Source organism: Oxyura jamaicensis, chromosome 1 (genome assembly GCF_011077185.1).
Source record: "Oxyura jamaicensis isolate SHBP4307 breed ruddy duck chromosome 1, BPBGC_Ojam_1.0, whole genome shotgun sequence".
Lineage (NCBI taxonomy): Eukaryota > Metazoa > Chordata > Aves > Anseriformes > Anatidae > Oxyura > Oxyura jamaicensis.
The window spans coordinates 156,261,939-156,280,145 of NC_048893.1; the positions used below are offsets into that span (position 1 = coordinate 156,261,939).

The 18,207-nt window shown below is 37.4% G+C and overlaps 2 long non-coding RNA genes across 2 annotated transcripts in view; one reads left to right on the forward strand and one right to left on the reverse strand.

Annotated features, from left to right (window-relative positions):
* LOC118163220 overlaps nt 1-18,207 on the reverse strand; it is a 742,076-nt gene that overhangs the window by 243,123 nt on the left and 480,746 nt on the right. The window lies entirely within an intron of this gene.
* Nucleotides 627-18,207, forward strand: part of LOC118163216 — a 27,953-nt gene continuing 10,372 nt past the window's right edge. Inside the window, exons 1-2 of the long non-coding RNA XR_004748927.1 lie at nt 627-663; nt 17,663-17,665. This is a non-coding gene — a long non-coding RNA (uncharacterized LOC118163216). The remainder of the gene's footprint in view (nt 664-17,662; nt 17,666-18,207) is intronic.

An 18,207-nucleotide genomic window follows, 5' to 3' on the forward strand; every position in this document is an offset into this window, starting at 1 on the left:
GAAGGAAGGAAGGAAGGAAGGAAGGAAGGAAGGAAGGAAGGAAGGAATTTTAAAATACTCACTTTTCTTGCAATCAGAATCAATATTACTCTTCCATTAACTATAGCTATAATTTTCTGTTACAGCCCGTATACAACACAAACCTAAATGGCCCTGGGACAACCAGAGTATTGTTATCCAGAAATGGTAGGAACTCTTCAGTTTTCAAATCCAGAATGTGTTAATGAAGATTATGTGGCTGGTTCCTAAATCAGTACTGTTGTTTATCTCCAGGAAGGCGACTGAACACCATACAGCTGCTCACTCACTCTCCCTGGGTTGGATGAAGGACAGAATCAGAAAGGTAAGAACTCATGTGTTAAGATAATGACAGTGTACTAGGTAAAGCAAAACCTGTAAGCACAACTGTAGCAAAAAAGGGAATTAATTCACTACTTCCCATCATCAGGCAGGTGTTCAGCCACCATCACTTTGAACATCCTCCTTGATGAATATGGTATCATATGGCTTGTAATATGTCTTTGGTCAGTCTGAGTCAACTCTCCTGGTTCTGTCCCTTCCCAGCTTCTTGTGACCCCCTGTGCCGCTTGCTAAAAAGGCAGTACAAGGAAAGTCCTTGATTCAGTGTAAGCACTGTTCTACAACAACTAAAAACATTGATGTGTTATCACCACTGTCTTCATCAAAAATCCAAAACACAGCATCATACAAGTTTCTACAAAGAAACTTAACACTCTCCCAGCCCAAACCATGATAAGTGTTTTATTGCAAATCTCCAGAAAATTGCTAGTCATCTTTGTTGATACAAAATATTCATTAAAGAATATATTCATTAAAGAATATAAATGTAAGAGCTCTGGCAAGAATGATCTCTTCTGATTTTTGATGCTAGGGTAAAGTTGAAAATGAGAATGGAAGAGTATCTTACCATTACAGTTCTGAAAAACACTGTATGATATTATGAACATGATTCACCACACCTCTATACTGTAAATCAAATTATTTTGAGATTGGTGTATAGGAACACTCAGTAGAAAGTTGAGAAAACACCTCCAGGAAATATCCCATTCCATTTTAAATTGAGTGTCCAAAAGAAATGAGATGAACCATGGGAGCTACCATTTTGCATCATCAACTCACAGAAGCATCAGTTTGTCATAGAAATCTGTTTAACATATATTTTAAGGCAAAGATACTCTATTTTTGAAACAGAAAAATAATAAAAAATAAGGTCTGAGGTAATTAGAAAGTTGAGGGATTGAATTTGATAGTAAAGCTAAACTGTAAAATCCTAACTTCAGAGATGTTGTAATAGACTTTGCCAAAAGGAAGGTGCATGCTATTATATTACATTACATCAATAACTGTATTGTATTACATTACATCAATTATGTTTATTGTTTCCCAGAGGAGGTGAAATATATCATTTTCTTTTTTGCTTTTCTACAGAATTCATGTGTTCATTACCACTTATTTCTTCTGAGTCAAGGCTCTGACTCAGACCCCTATACATACTCAGACCAACCTGTCATTGCTCTTTGAAATTCCAACTTTGTCAAGAAAGTTATCTAATTAAGAAGACATATTAGAAAAATAATTGAAATCTTCATATTTAAGTATCTACCTATTGTGATCTTGAAGCTTTATGGGTAATAGTTTTACTGTCCAGACAACTTTTGTCTTTTGTAAAACTATTTTTATCCTAGATGCCGAAAAGAAATGAGCACCTTAAGCTATGAAATCCTGGCCTTAAGTTGACCTCTTTCTCTTATATAATAAAAATGTTAAAAGCTTGATGTTAATTAATGCAAATTCTTAAGAATTCTCTCTGTTCAGACTATCGTTAATGCAAAAATTCTAAATAATTATGTTCTCTGAGGACATAATTACAGCTCCAATGGTAACTTTCACAAAACAATGAAGAGTTCCACTTGACTTTTTCTTTTCCCCTCAGTAGCATTTTTTAATGAATAGTTTAAGAATTGCTAATGGTAAATTAAAAATCAGGCCCTGAAAGTAGATTTTATGAGATAGTAATTATTTGATTTGGCTGAAGCCTCCAGATGAACTTGACATATTTTTCTTTTCTTTTAAAATATTTAATGTAGATAGGATGCAACAGAGAAAACATCATAGTTTTACTCTGTAGTACAAATGTAAAAAAAAGTCCCTTTTTCCCAACTCACTCACTTCAGATAAATGTCTTTATGACTAACATGCTCTGGAATGAATTGAGGGAGAATCTAAGTTGCTTTTTACCCTGTCAAGTAAGGAACTGTAACACTAACAAGGACTGGAAGAATCAACCTAAATTAGATGCCAAGAATTATTTTGCTTCTTTTCAAGTTATTCAGCTTCTGAGGATGAGTCAAAAAAGTAAGATAATGAGCTGAGCAAGAATGAAAAACTGCTTTCTTATGACATCCTTTCTCCTCTTGATTTTAAATGTGCTAAATGCTTGAATGTTGCTTGAAACATGGCTTTTAGCCTCAAGAACAATTTCAACATGGTAAGATGCATTCCTCAGCCCTCTATGCTTCAGCAGTTGAGGACAATGCAAAAGTTGATTGTTGGATGCAGCATAGCCAGTCATATCGGTGGAACTGCTCAACAGGTTGCTGAAGCTTTGTTCCATGTTTCCCATCATGGCTGTATGTGAAAACTGGAAAATCTGGCCTTACATAACTTAAGGAACTCAGAGTAGAATTTTCCAAGATAAGCACTACCAGACTGAGCTTTATGGAGGAGGTGCACTATGTCATTTTATACCAAGCACATTATAAAAAATCCCTTGCGGCCCTATGTACGGTAATCAAATTTCCTGGTTACAGTATATTCACCCAAAGGACAGGCTTCAAGTCTTCAAATCTTGCCTTAGAGCTCCACAATATTTCCTGACCTCTCAACAGTTCGCTGTTGAGAGGTCAGGAAAAAAACTGTAAAAAAGCTCATGACATATAATTAGAAAGAAGATGCTAGATGAAAAGCAAAGTGGCAGCATCATTGCAAACTTATGGCTGGATTATAATAGGATTTTATTTTATTTTATTTTGTTTTGTTTTGTTTTATTTTATTTTATTTTGTTTTATTTTATTTTTATTCCAAAATACTTATCTACTGGTAGAAAAGGGGCTTTTGACAGCTTATTTCATGGAGTGGTTTACTTGAAAGGAAGTCACTTTTATAGTTCAGAAATTTCAATTTGAATGTACTCATTAAGCAATTGAAAAAATGCCTGACATTACCAGTCTTTAATTAAAATGTAGATAACTTTCCCAGTTTGACTGTCAAGTGATAAAATGGCATTTCCATGTTTCTGTAAGGTGTGACAATATTCATGTGACTTAGCCTACGTTACAGTTTAGCTTTGTGATTTTAGATTGAAGTTTTAAGAAAAAGAGACAGGAGTTGCATTGGCTATTTTATTCAAAAAACATTTCCCCTCTCTCCCAAAGTTGTTTCTCAGGCATAAGTGTTCTCTTTCAGTCATATACAAAACAAAAATCTAAATTATGGTCACAGTGAGATCATCATACAATGATCTCTGCTCTCAATTCCCCTGTTGTCTCGGAACTTATTGAGAAGAGGAATGTCTCAGTTCTCAATGCCTCCTGCACTTGCTGCTGTGGCATGTGCATTTCTAGCTAAACTGTGGTGTAATTTTTTCCTGTTTCTGTTAGGACCAACTCAACAACAGCAGGCAAAGAGCATTTAAAGGAACTTTGGCTAGCTACTATGTGACTCTATAGTGAAACTAGCTTCAGCTATGGCAGTTTTGATGGAGTTACACAAAGATACTGCACAAGAGGTAATTCAGTTCAGGGTATAAACAGGGTGATTACAATAACAGCAAATGAATAAAGCTGTAGCTTCATGGCTTCTCATTTAATCATTACTTACACTCTGGCAGAAAGATTTTTGAAATTCGATATGCTATTTCCTGTCCTTTTGATCTATAAAGAGGAACATGATCCTCTTTTCAAAGAGCCAATGTTTAAAAGAATACAGGAATGAACATTTTACAAACTGTAAGCATGTAAATTACTGGTGGTAGTTACTGCTTTTGTTGCTGGAGGAAAAATGAGAACTTTGTTTGGCTGGTGGTAGAGTACTTGACAGGCTGTCTCTAAGGTTGTTTAAATACAGAATATAAACTCAGTGCATTCTTTTTAGTTTATAAAAAAGTTGCAATTAAGTGACTTTTTTTTTTTTTTTTTTTTTAAGACATGGTCTAGATTGGATTAATTTATGACAACAAAAACTATATGTATTCTTAACAAATGAATAAAATGTAAATATGGGACATACTTTAAGGAAGGGTTTCAGGCTTTCCAGTTCTATGCAAGGAAATTAAAACAGTTCTCACTCATGGCACTTTCAGCAACCATGTTATGATGAAGAACCTTTTGACGGTGATCATATTACAATCAAGTAGAATAACAAATGCAAAAGTTTTAAAAAAGTAAAATAAAAAAAAACTTTCCTTTATTCGAAGTTGTAGGTGGAGATAGTTCTAACAGTAGAAGGAATGACAGAAATAATGCAGTCTTATAGGAATTTTAAATGTACTGGGATTTAGGCTAGTAAAGAATAGAATTTAAAAAAAAAAAAAAAAAAAAAAAAAGAGTTTGATTATGGCAGAGTAGGGAACGAAGAATAGAACTGCTAGGAACAGCAGGAATTTGGGAGAAAGGACTCAGAATTAAAAAGGTAAATATAAATAGAATCAACTGAGAAATCATTTCTTCAATACAGTGATTGATGTGGGTTTTGATCACTTACCAAGGATCTGTTGCTGCAAGGACTCTCTTGCAAGGCATATGTGACCTTGAGAGGTGTCTCTACTCAAGGGGAGATCCTGTCATGCAGCCAGCTTTTGTGCAGAATAGCTCAAACAGCTCTCCGCCTGCTTACCATTTTTGGGGTAAGATGACAGACTAATAGTCATATTGGTTTTTAGGCACATGCTCCATTGGCCCTCAGCTTCTGAACAAGGTGTCTCTGTCAGTTTCTCTAGCACCCAGCTAGATCTGATATTGTATTTTCTATCTGCCTGAGCAAGGCCTTGGTGCAAGGGACAGTGTTTAAGCAAGGGAATGGCCAGACCAAAGGCAAGGGGGGCGAGCACACCATCACACCCATGTCAGAGTCATCATGTATATTTGGGATGAATCCAACAACCTGAGCACTGCAACAGCTTTCTGCAGAATCTAGGCTTTTAGCTTAGCTTAACTTCAGTTGTATGGGAGGAAGAGGAGAAAATAAAACTTGATGAGTACAGAAACAAAAGTAGCAGCCCAGCTTCCTACAGATCACTGATACAGATCACTAGCTGACAGCAGTGCCTTTTGCTGATGTTTTTCAGAATGGGGTTCATTTGTAAACACCTTTCATTTGACAGGACATCAGTTTGGATTTCTGCCCTCAACTTTCCCAAACCTATTCAGAAATGCAGTATCTCTAAGATATCTACACTTCTGTCAGTTTTGGTTAATGAGCCATCAGATTCAAAAGTTACTGATTTGAGACAGATAGACAGCTGAAAAAGTAGAGCATTCTCATCAGCCAAGATTCTTTCTTAAAAAGCAAAATAATGCAAATTAAAAAAAAAATAATAATAATAAAAAAATAAAGATTTTAAAGCATGACCAGGAAATAGAATAGAAACAAAAATGAACAACAACAGAAAGAAAAGGGGGAATGGATGCTACATACAGCATAGAAAAAGAACAGAGTGTGTTCAGAATTAAAGGAAAGGAAAAATCAGACAAAGATGTGAGTTAAAACCTGAGATGGACTGTTAATTTTACTTATATAACACTTCATTTTACTCATTCAGTGTTAAGGATTTCCAGTGAAAACTAGAATCACAGAATAGAATAGAACATAGAGTCATTAAGGTTGGAAAAGACCTTCAAGATCATCTGGTCCAAACATTGGCCTATCACCAATGTCATCCACTAAACCATGTTCCTAAGCACCATGTCCAACCTTTTCTTAAACACCCCCAGAGACAGTGACTCCACCTCTCTGGGCAACCCATTTCGATGTCTAACCACTCTTTCTGAGAATAAATTTCTCCTAATTTACAACCTGAACCTCCCCTGGTACAACTTGAGGCCATTCCCTCTAGTCCTATCATTAGTTATCTGTGGGAAGAGGCCATCCCCCAGCTAACCACAACTTCCTTTTAGGTAGTTACAGAGAGCAAGGAGGTCTCCTCTGAGCTTCCTCTTCTCCAGAGTAAACAACCCCAATTCCCTCAGATGCTCCTCATAGGAGTTGTGTTCCAGGTTCTTCACCAGCTTTGTAGCCCTTCTGCTAGACATGCATCAGTGTCTTGATGTCATTCTTGTAGTAAGGGGCCCAAAACTGAACACAGTACACAAAGTGAGGCCTCACCAGAGCAGAGTACAGGGGAACAATCACCTCCCTAGTCCTTCTGGCTACACTATTCCTGATCCAAGCCAGGATGCCGTTGGCCTTCTTGGTCACTTGGGCACTCTGATGGCTCAAGTTCAGGCAAGCATCAGCCAATACCCCCAGATCCTTTTCTGCTGTCCAGCTTTCCAGCCACTCTGCCCCATGCCTGTAGAATTGCATGGGGTTGTTGTGGCCAAAGTGCATGACCCGGCACTAGGCCATGTTGAACCTCATCCCATTGGCCTCTGCCCATTGATCCAAATTATCCAGGTCCCTCTGCAAGGCCTTCCTAACATCTGGTAGATTGACACTTCTCCTCCCAGCTTGGTGTCATCTGCAAACTTACTGAGGGCGCACTCAATTCCTTCATCCAAATCATCAGTAAAGATATTAAAGTGGATGAGCCCCAACACCAACCCCCGGGGAACACCACCAGTGACCATTCACCATCTGGGTTTAACTCCATTCACCATTACTCTCTGGTCCCACCATACAGCCAGTTTTTAACCCAGCAAAGAGTGTACCTGTCCAAGCAATGGGATGTCAGCTTCTCTGGGAGAATACTATGGGAGACTGTGTCAGGGCTTTGCTGAAGTCTAGGTAAACTACATCAACACTCTTTCCCTCATCCACCAGGTGGGTTATCTGGTCATAGAAGATGAGGTTGGTCAGGCAGGACTTGCCTTTCATGAACCCATGCTGACTAGGCCTGATCCCCTGGTTGTCTTGCACATGTGTGATTGTACTCAAGATGATCTGTTCTATAACCTTTCCTGGCACTGAGGTCAGGCTGACAAGCCTGTAGTTCCCCAGATCCTCCTTACTACCCATCTTATAAATGGGCATCACCTTAGCAAGTCTCCAGTCATCTGGGACCTCTCTGGATGACCATGACTGCTCATAGATGATGGAAAGTGGTCCGACAATCACATCTGGTAACTCCCTCAGCATCCTCAGGTGGATTCTATGTAGCCCCATGGACTTGTGACAGTCCAGGTGGAGCTGCAGGTCTCTAACTGTTTCCACCTGAACTGGTGTGTGTGTGTGTATGTTTATTCTTTTCCCTGTCCCAGACTTCCAAGCTGGGAGGATGAGTAATCTGAGGATAAGTGGTCTGGCCAGTAAAGACAGATGTAAAGAAGGCATTGAGAATCTCAGCCTTTTCTTTATCCACAGTAGTCATGTTCCCCTCTGCATCAAATAAAGGATGGAGATTCTCCTCGTCCCTCTTATTACTGTAAATATATTTATAAAAAAACAAGTTTTTTTATCTTTTCCCATAGTAGCCAGGATGAGATCAGGAAAGGCTTTAGCTTTTCATTTTTTTTCCCAGCATATGCTAGCAACTTCTTTATATTCTCACCAAGTTACCTGCCCCTTCTTCCACTGGACATAAGCTCTCATTTTCTCCCAGAGACTCATCAAAATTTCCCTGTTCAGTCATGGTCTTCTTCTGTGGCGACTCATCCTACAGCACATGTGGACAGCCTGCTCCTGCACCTTTAAGACTTCCTTCTTGAGCAGTATCTAGCCTTCCTGGACCCCTCTGCCCTTCAGGACTGACTCCCCAAGGAACCTTCTCTACCAGTGCCCTGAACAATTCAAAGTCTGCCCTCTGGAAGTCTAAGGTATCAGCTTTACTGCCCCTGTTCCCAACTTCACCAAGAATAGAAAACTCTAACACTTTATGGTCACTCTGCCCAAGTCAGCTCCCTACACCCACCTCCCACCTTACACTTCTCTGTTCGTTAACAGCAAATTTAGTGAGGCACCCCCTCTGGTAGGCTCACTAACTAGATGAGTCAGGAAGCTATCTTCCACACACTTCAGGAACCTCATAGACTACTTCTTCAGGGTTATACTCTATTTCCACCATATGTCCGGGAAATCGAAGTCTCCCATGAGAACAAGTGCTGGCAATCATGTGACTTCCACCAGGAAAGTCTTACTTTGCTGCAGTGTTCAGTTTCCCTGTTTGTCGTTACTGTCTTAATCTTTTCATGACGTGAAATTTCCAGACTTATCTACACAATCTCAAAGTTTTCCATTTTCAATTACTGCAGTTCCTGTGAGCTATAAGATTTTAATTTCTATAAAGTTAAATCATAACTTGCCTTCCCTTTGCTTATCTTATATTCTAATAATCTACTTTTAAATTAATATCAGATTTCATTAAAAACAAAACAAAACAAAACAAAACAAACAAACAAACAAAAAACTGTAGGTCTCGGAAATTTCCTTCTATAGTTCCAAAATTCTGAAATAAACATGTTTATGTTTAATATTTTTGAGGACTATAGTTTTGCCATACAAATTTGCAAATTTTGATTGAAACATATAAATAAAGTAATCTGACCTAGGTCCCATCTGGAGCTCATTGACCAGCAATTTTAGAGGCTTTCTTTCTTTGTTTACTTACTCAGTTACTGATTTGATGAATTACATTTGATGGAAGGGCATTTTGATCAAAATGTTGGTGCTCCTGATTGGAAATGTAATCAGTAAGTGTGTCTTACAACTTAAATCAACCTTCTAATCATAATATGACCTTCCAGTCCTTGAAATTTTGATTTTATTTTTGTTGTAGGGTGGCACAATAGATGTGAGAGAGAATTAAGTTTTTCCTACCTTCACTTTCTTGGGACATTTTAAAAGGAACATTCTTAGGGGATGAATTTAAAGGCGAGTAGTGATGATGAGGAGTGAACCTTAACACATTTTTGGTAAATGTTGGTAAATAATTGGTAAATGCTGTGACTACTAAATTATTATAGAAACTGTACAGTAGAGTTGTCTTAAAAGAAAGATGAGACCTGCAAAAAATGGGACTGAACTATTACAAATTGAGACCTTTAAGAGCCTTAGGTAAAAGAATAGGCAGGAGAGCTGCGTACTGACCTATTCTGGCTAGGGAAGTTTCTCACATGCATAGGAGCAGGAGTCTTGGAAGTGGCATGTCTCTGCACTAACTTTAGGTACCTCTGTTGAAAATATTTACATTGGAGTTACAAAGCTTAGTCTTGCTTTAGAGATAATGAAGAGAAGAATGTCACTTCTTGTAGCTAAGCATACATAATTCTTTCTTTTCATTTACTGCAGCTACCTGAAGCTAGGACAAATATAACACCATAAGAACTTCCAGACTTCCAAGTCAAATAAACCCATACATTGTATTAAAATGTTCAGATGTTCCAAGATTTTAGGCTGCAGGGGCATTTAGATCCCAGTTTGGACTAAGACAATTCAGTTTCAAATAAATCCTTCTTCAGGCTTTATAGATTGTATCAGGCATGTAGTTGTATAAGAGACTGTTACACAGCAATTATTCTAACTTTTGCCATTTTGCACTTTCCTCTGCTTCCACTGAAACTAGGAGAACATTTTGTAGGATAAGTTACATCTAATTTTAAAACACACAAAGAAAAGAATCTAAGCATCTAAACCACTTTAGGTTGCAGTGTTTAATGCATACATGATAGGATGACAATAAAGCATTTGGAATAACCTGCACCACTTAGATCTAACTATTTGAAGCTCCTATCAAACAAAACTTTATGCAACAGCATATCATCATTTACTTCTTCTATTCTTTAATAGATGCGGAAAAGATACAGAAAGATGGTAATGAAGGTCAAAACAAACAAACAAACAAAAAGGAAAAAAAAAAAACATTTTTTACATAATAGGATTATTAAGAGGTTAATGTTGCAGTAAAGATACTAACAAGGCAAATTCCAAAATAGTGCATTATTATTGGGTTTAGGTTTTTCAGTTTCCTTTTTTTTCTTCTTTTCTTTTTTTTTTTTCCTTTTTTTTCTTTTTTCTTTTTTTCACCACCATTTAATGCTTAAAGTTGAGTTCTCTCACAAAGAAGCTAAGCCCAGTGACATACCACCCTGAGCAAACACTGGCCTTACAGCCAGTTCTTATAATCCAATTCTATTGATTGGATGAATCTGAAGACAAAATAAATCCTCTTCTTTTTATGCTACTCTAAGGTCCCAGTACAGCAGGCTGATCTGTGTGTGGCTGGACAGAAATAGAAATAACAGCAATCTTCTAACTGGGCTTCTAACATTTCTTCTAACATTTTAATGACTTTAAAGCAAGCATTAGATTAGAATTTAGATTATTGCAGTTTTATCCTCAAATTTTATTTTTTCAGGGGCATAACTATAACTAATACTCTGGGAATTAGTCACTTTGGGGTTTTTGTTTTGTTTTGTTTTGTTTTATATGCTGGGACGGTGCAAGTTTTATACCTAAGGCAGGACTTTTTCTTTTAAAACTGTCCTTTTGTTTGTTCCCACAATAAAGCTGCTAAACAGGATAAAGTATGTCCATCCTTTAAGCCAAGATGTGAAATCTGTTTTCACTGAATTTCTATAAATCATTCAGTATGAGGTGTGGAGATCAGTGTTTGCTGAGGAAAACTCAGTTAGTAATTAAAATGTCAAGGCTCTTGGGCTGAAGGAACTTCCCTCTGTAAAGTGGTTGAAGACAGTTCTTTGAAAGGAGATTGACAGAGTACTGCCAATGAATCAAATGTGAACCATTAAATTTAGTGAACTGAAAACTTAAGAGAACCTTCACTTCTCCTACAGAATAAATATTTTCTTCTGTATTCTTTTCAGTCTTCTCAATATGGAGTCTCTACTTCAACATTCTAATATAGACTTTTAATTTAAGACTTCTTTGTTAACTGTGGTGGTGATTTTTTCCTTAAGTTTAGTTATTGTATTTTAACTTTACAAAACCACATATATGACTTTTGTTTTGTTTTTATTTTATTTTTAAAGGAAGATGTTGTCAAAAAGGGAGTGAGTTTAGTCAGAATGCCATACTGACATTACTATACTGCTTTTAAGGACTTGAACCCATAACACTGTGACCTACTTACAGTGTTATTCTGGCAAACAGAGAAAGTGCTGAACTGAGATTTTGTAGCTAAATAAAATTAATTCACACTTTAAAAATCCCTTTTTGGTTAAATGAATCCCATACTGCTGAATGGCTTTAAATGCTATTTCAAATGGAAATCCCACAAACTTTTCTTTTTTTTTTTTTTTTTTTTTTTTTTTTGTGGATTGTCATGGGACGTTCTGCGCTGTGGAACTGCATGGGGTGTAGATGTCAAAGCGTTGGCAGAGGTGGGGCTGCAGAGGTGACCTTTGTCAGAAAAGGCCAGGAGCTGCCCTGTTACAGACACAGCTTCTTCCAGCTGGCTCCACTGCAGGACATGGCTGAGCCCAGCAGCCAAGATACTGGTGCCCTGGGGAAACACTCATGCAAGAATAAAATGTCACGTGTGTGAAGTTTATGACCACAACCACTATGCCCAAGGAGGATCCAGAATGGAGCAGATGAATATTTCCTAGATGAACTGCAGCCCTGTGAATACTCATGCTAGAGCATAGAGCAGATCACAGAATCACAGAATGTCAGGGATTGGAAGGGACCTTGAAAGATCATATAGTCCAATCCCCCTGCTGGAGCAGGAACACCTAAATCATGTCACACAGGAATGCGTCCAGGTGAGTTTTGAAAGTCTGCAGTGAAGGAGACTCCACAACACCCCTGGGCAGCCTGTTCTAGCGTTCTGTCACCCTTACTGTAAAAAAGTTTTGTCTCATATTTAGGCAGAACCTCCTATGTTCCAGCTTGCTCTCATTGCCCCTTGTCCTATCATTGGATGCCACCAAGAAGAGCCTGGCTCCATCCTCCTGACAGTAACCCTTTACATATTTATAAACATTAATAGGGTCACCCCTTGGTCTCCTCTTCTCCAAGCTAAAGAGACCCATCTCCCTCAGCCTTTCGTCATAAGGGGGATGCTCCACTCCCTTAATCATCCTTGTGGCTCTGCACTGGACTCTCTCACGCACTTCTCAAGATAACTTCACCTGAAGTCTGTGGAAGAGTATCTATAGAGTAAAGAAAAGAGAGAGGAGGAGTGGCTGAGGGAAAAGGGCTATGTACCATGTACTATGATCATAACCCCTCCTCCCCATTCACCTGTACTATTCAGGGGTCCTTAGAGGAGTTGAGTATGAAGGCAGAAGAAACAATGTTTGCTTAACATTTGTTATTGTTTCTCACTACCAGAATCTATTTTCATCGGTAATAAATTATTTTTTCCACAAGGCAAGTCTGTTTTGGCCACTACAATAACTGGTAATGCAATCTGCCTGCCTTTATCTTGACCCGTGACTGTTCTCATCCTATTTTCTTCCCCTGTCCCTCTCAGCAGGGAGAGTGAATGAGCAGCTGGGTGGGTGTTTGGCTGTCAGCCAAGGCTAACCCACTACAGAAATAAATGTTCTATTCTGTGGCAGATAAATCACATAATCAATCACAGAATGGCTGAGGTTGGAAGGGACTTCTGGAGGTCATAGGGCCACAACCCTTGCTCAAGCAGGGCAACCCTCCCTTCAAAAATACAGTTAGATGTTTGCATAGCTGATAAGAAAGCTGTATTCTGGTTATTCATTGTCAAACTGAAAGGTTATTCTTTTGTCCTGTATCTCACAATTTTCAGTCTTACCAAATTGTATAAAGATAATATTCATATTGGTTTTTATGCTAATGCCTACTGGTAGATTTTCAAGCAGTTTAGGGTTAAGTTAAAAATATATCAACAACTCTGAGGCGTACTCAGAGAAGATTAAACCTGATTTGGCAAAAAAAAAAAAAAAAAAGTTCTACTTTGTGATAATTAGCTGGAGAAATATAATATGCATCTTTAGTGGATAAGCCTTAGCACTGAGCAAGGGAACTGGGAGTGAATAATAAATTAAATATTTTTCACAGTTGTGAAAAATAAAATTACGCAGGGATATATAATAGATGTATGTTCCAAAACAAAATTCATTGATTTCTCCATCCTTAGAGTTCAATTTAGAGATATGCACAATTCAAGAAGTATACAGGACAATTTAAGAGAACACAGGGAGAGAAAGAAAATAGTCAGAGATCTAGAAAACATGATCTACAGAAGGGATTAAGGAATTGGGGATATTTCATTTAGAGAAATGAAAATCTGAGGTGTAAAAGCCTGATGCATAGGGAGGAGTGGTCTGTCCTCCATGCCTGCAGTAAACAGCACAAAGGAGAATAAATTAAGTTACTGTGAGATAGAGATATGTTTTTCTGGAGGAAATAATTATGAAGCACTTCATTACATTACTTGAGAGCCTGACAAATTTATATCATTGGAAGTCTTTAAAAACATGCTAGACTAACACACGCACAGTGGCATAGGCTTAAGTGAGTTTTGCCTTCAGGCAGGAGTATGAGATAAATGAACACTTGAGGTCCTTTTCAGATATTTTAAATTATATTTTTCTTTGTGGTGTTGTTAAGATCACTACTCTTGTAATATATCAGGAATAGTTTGAAATGAATGTATAAAACTGTTTTATTTTTTCCACAACCATTAAATTGTCAAATAATAAAAATCTCCTCATAAAATTTCTGGTATACATGAAAGTGCTAATTTCAGTGAAATAAACATAGCCTGTGTTTATTTTTAGACTTTTCACATATGATTTCTCCTCTAGTGAATAGTTTCATTCATTGCCAAAAATTTCTGAATATCAGGGAGATATACGGTAATTGAATAATTACAATCTTTGCCATCAGCAAAAGCTGGGTGTTTTCCAGACTTTTTCAACTCTTATGAAAGTGACGTGTAAACCCTTTATGTATTTTCTTCTCTTATTTTTTGCTCTACCTCTCTATTTGACAGAAGATGGGCACACTCTGCTTGCCAGCATGAGTCCAGAACAGTCAGATGACATTTCTTTTGAAAACTTCATGTTTTGTACCAGAGAACCACAATATGGATATAATTACTTATAAATCAACTACAAAAGGCATTTTGTAAATGAATAAAAATATTCCTTATACAGGCAATGCATGTTATTTTAAAAGATAAAATATAAAGCCTAGACAGGCTTGGAAATTATTATTAATATAATTTCACAGTGTAAATTTGCAGGTGCTAGGAAAATGCTATATTTGTTCTGTGACTGAATAAAGAATGTATCAGTATGTTTGCATCGTCCATGCCAGCAGCAACTGAAATAAATAAGGTTTTGTTTTGGTTTAATGTTTATGTTGTATGTTTATGCTGACTTCGTGGCTTTAAAAACAAAGAAGATTTCTGTGTGAGATATAAATATTCAGAAATAGGTAAGCTAAAACATTTGTTTTCATAAGGTTTGAAGGAGGGTTGAGAGGGGAGGGAGACCATAGAAGTAATTAGTAATTTATTTATTTATTTATTTTTGATACGTGACTTCAGCTAGGAATATTTAAGATGCCATTTAAGTAGCAGAACAAGAGGCAATGGGCAAAAACTGGAAGACTAAAGGTTCTATCTCACATCAGGAAGCACTATCTGTTTCCCTTTGATCTGGGAGGAATAGGATACATAGGGCCTGAAGGCCAAGTTGCTTAACTTAAAGCAAGACATACTGTTACCACAACTAGCTCCTGAAACTCGATAGTGTTTGTAATCAAGAAAAGGAATAGAAAATGGAGACTGTTATATGATCTGAGAAAAAATAATGAAGTCATGGAAGATATGGGAGCACTTCAACCAGGATTACCATCTCCAACTATGCTCCCCCAGTAATGGACGTTAATAGTAATAGACTTAAAGGATTGTTTGTTACACGTGTCAGAATTCAGAAAAAAATCACTATGTTTATGTTTCAATTGACACCTTTCTGATTGTATTTTTTCATCTGTCCATGCAGGAGAAAAGGTCAATACTGAAATGATTTATGAAAGAAAAACAGTATTTAATTGGCAGGTTATAACAGTGTGAAAATAGATGTAAAAAGGACTAATCAGTATGAAAAGCACCCTCTTGAGTGACACATTAGTACCATTGAAGTTGTTTCAAAAAGGTGGATTAGAACACATACAAAAATAGTACTGTGTGAGGAAAAAAAAAAAAAAAAAAAAAAAAAAAAAGCAAGTGTGAAGAGCAAGCAAAGGGCCTGATAAAAAACATACTAAAGACAACAGAAATCATGTGTTGCTTTTACTGTTAGGGGCTGGGACCGTGAGAAAATGTGTAAATAATTGAAAAAGGGAAAATTATTGCAGAAACAGCTGGAAACTAGTTATGGCTATAGAAAAAAAAAAAAAAACAAAAAAAAAAACAAAAAAAAAAAAAAAAAACAAGAGTGCTGTTGAAACAACTTGGTTCATAAACTGAACTGTATTTTAATAAATTATTATTTTTAATAATATAAATTTACCAAGTGAAATAGAAGGTAGCCTGTAATGTTAACACTCCCAGCCATCAAAGAATAGGACCTTTTCTCCGTGGCAGTTCATATGAAAATTATTCTCCAAAGGTTTTTTTGTTGATTTTCTAAAGTAACAGAATTGCACGGAATTTTTATGACTAAGCTATTCATAAAAATAATTAGTAAAGTTTATAAATACATATGCATATGCACACCCACATAAAATATGGAGAAATACCTAGTTAGACAAAAAATGAATTGAACTGGAAATACAGGAGTTATTCATTGTCTATATTAATAAGGTTTATCATATTAGGTCAAAGTGTGCCGTAACTAGTTTATAACTAGTTTGTCATGATGTCTAATTTAGAGCTTCCCAAGCCTCTTGTGACTTGATTTCTTCATAATGTGATCTTGTAAATAATTGGAAGAGAATTAAACATGGCTTTATTCAGTCCATCTATAGTGGTGTCCATCGACAGGAAAATTTTGTCCAAGTAAGGTATGAAGTCCACTGAATATATTTTCTTTAGTAATATGAAAAGGTGAAAAGAAGGAAAGTATCAATCTTTGATAAAAGGTAAAGTAGCAGCATGCAATTATTTAGTGTTAATGAAATTCTAGAAATTTCTAGCTTAAGAGAGCTAACAGAAGGGTACACTATGCAGAACTCTCCAAGGCGGAAGATACATCAGGCTGATACATCAGTGAGTCATCATCATTTGAAACAAAAATATATATATTTTTCATCTCTAGACTGGAGACAGAATAACCGTACAGAGCTCAGTATAGCTTATTAGGTCAATGCAATATCATATTAACATTACTTCATAGCTTACAGTTTCAGCTATCTTATTATTCTTGACCCACATGGTTCCGGAATTCATTTCTCAGTGCTTGCAGTCCAAAATTTTGGAAAGATGAACTTTCATTTATTTTTGTGTGAGACTTAACAAAAAATATATTTCTAAATGCATATCATGTTTGTATTGTAATAACAGAATCAGAAGTATGTTAATTTCTAAATAACATTTTATTTTCTAATGTTTCTAATGTATGCAGTGCTGACATACCATCAGATATTATAATAGTATACGTCCTTGTGCCAAAGCACCAAGATAAAATCTTAAACAACTAAATTGTAAATATGAAATTATACAAAAATTCCAGACATAATTAAGAATAATAACTACTTTTTTATATTTTCTTGTAAAGTAAACAAGTTCAGAAGGTAATTAACAACTAGTTTTTAAGCCTGATCAGAACTTCTAAAAGGGAAGTCTGGAATTTGCATCTATATTTCCCTCTGGAAGTCTTTTTTATAGTGAATTCATATGGGTCAGTTTGTGCATTTATTGAAAAACACCTCTGCCGTGACCATGGATTGTAATTGTTGCTATATTTATGACAATATTTGGAAATACCCAGAAATTATATCAGCTACTCTTCAATAATTATGTATTAAAATTTAGCAAATGTGAAATTGATCAGTGTTGATGAGACTTTGATGGTTCAATTATATATTCTGTACTGATCGGGTAGTGTTTAACTGCCCAAGGAAACTATACTCAAGTCCTTCATCTCCCAGTTTGTTCATTCCCCATTCACCTGAAGTAAAAATAAATAAATAAATAAATAATCTTTTGTCAGTGACAGTGACAATTTCACCACCTTTTCCCTCAACACTTCTCTGTTTATTAGGTCTATGTGGCAAGGTTTTGGTAGTGGGGAGCTGTATGGGTGGCCTCTTAGTGAAGAGTCCAGAAGATGCCCAATGTCAGACAAGAGCCACTTTCAGGTGACTCCAAAAAGCACCCACTGCTGACCAGAGCTGAGTCAATAAATGATGTTATTTGCATTTCTGCGAAAGCATTTTTAAGAAAGGGGAAAAAAATGCTGCACAACAGCGGCTCGGAGAGCAAGGAGGAGTGAGAAACAACCTTGCAGACACCGAGGTCAGAGCAGAAGGATGGCAGTAGGTGCTGCTGGCATGCAGCAGAAGTTCCCCTGTGGCCTATGGAGAGGCCCCTGGTGGAGCAGGCTGTCCCCCTGCAGCCCATGGGTCCCACATGGAGCAGATCTCCACACTGCAGCCTGTGGAGGAGCCCCCAGTGGAGCAGGTGGATGTGGCCTCAAGGAGGCTGTGGCCCATGGAGAGCCCCTGCAGGAGCAGGCCCTGGACCAAAGCTGCAGCCTGTGGAGAGAAGCCCATGCAAGAGCCAGTTGACCTGGAGGGAGCTGGAGCTGCTGCCCATGGGGGACCCAGGTTAGAGCATTTTGCTCCTGATGGATGGACCCCGTGGTACGGACCCATGTTGCAGCAGTTCTTGAAGAGCTGCTGCCTGTGTGAAGCTCACACAGGATCAGTTTGGGAAAGACATCATCCTGTGGGAGGGACCCCACATGAAGCAGGGGCAGAGGGTGACTGAGAAGAAGTGGTGGAGAAGAAGCATTAGGGACTGACCTCACCCCCCATTGCCCAACTGCAGCACTCGGGGAGGGGGGGGGGGGGGGGGGGGGG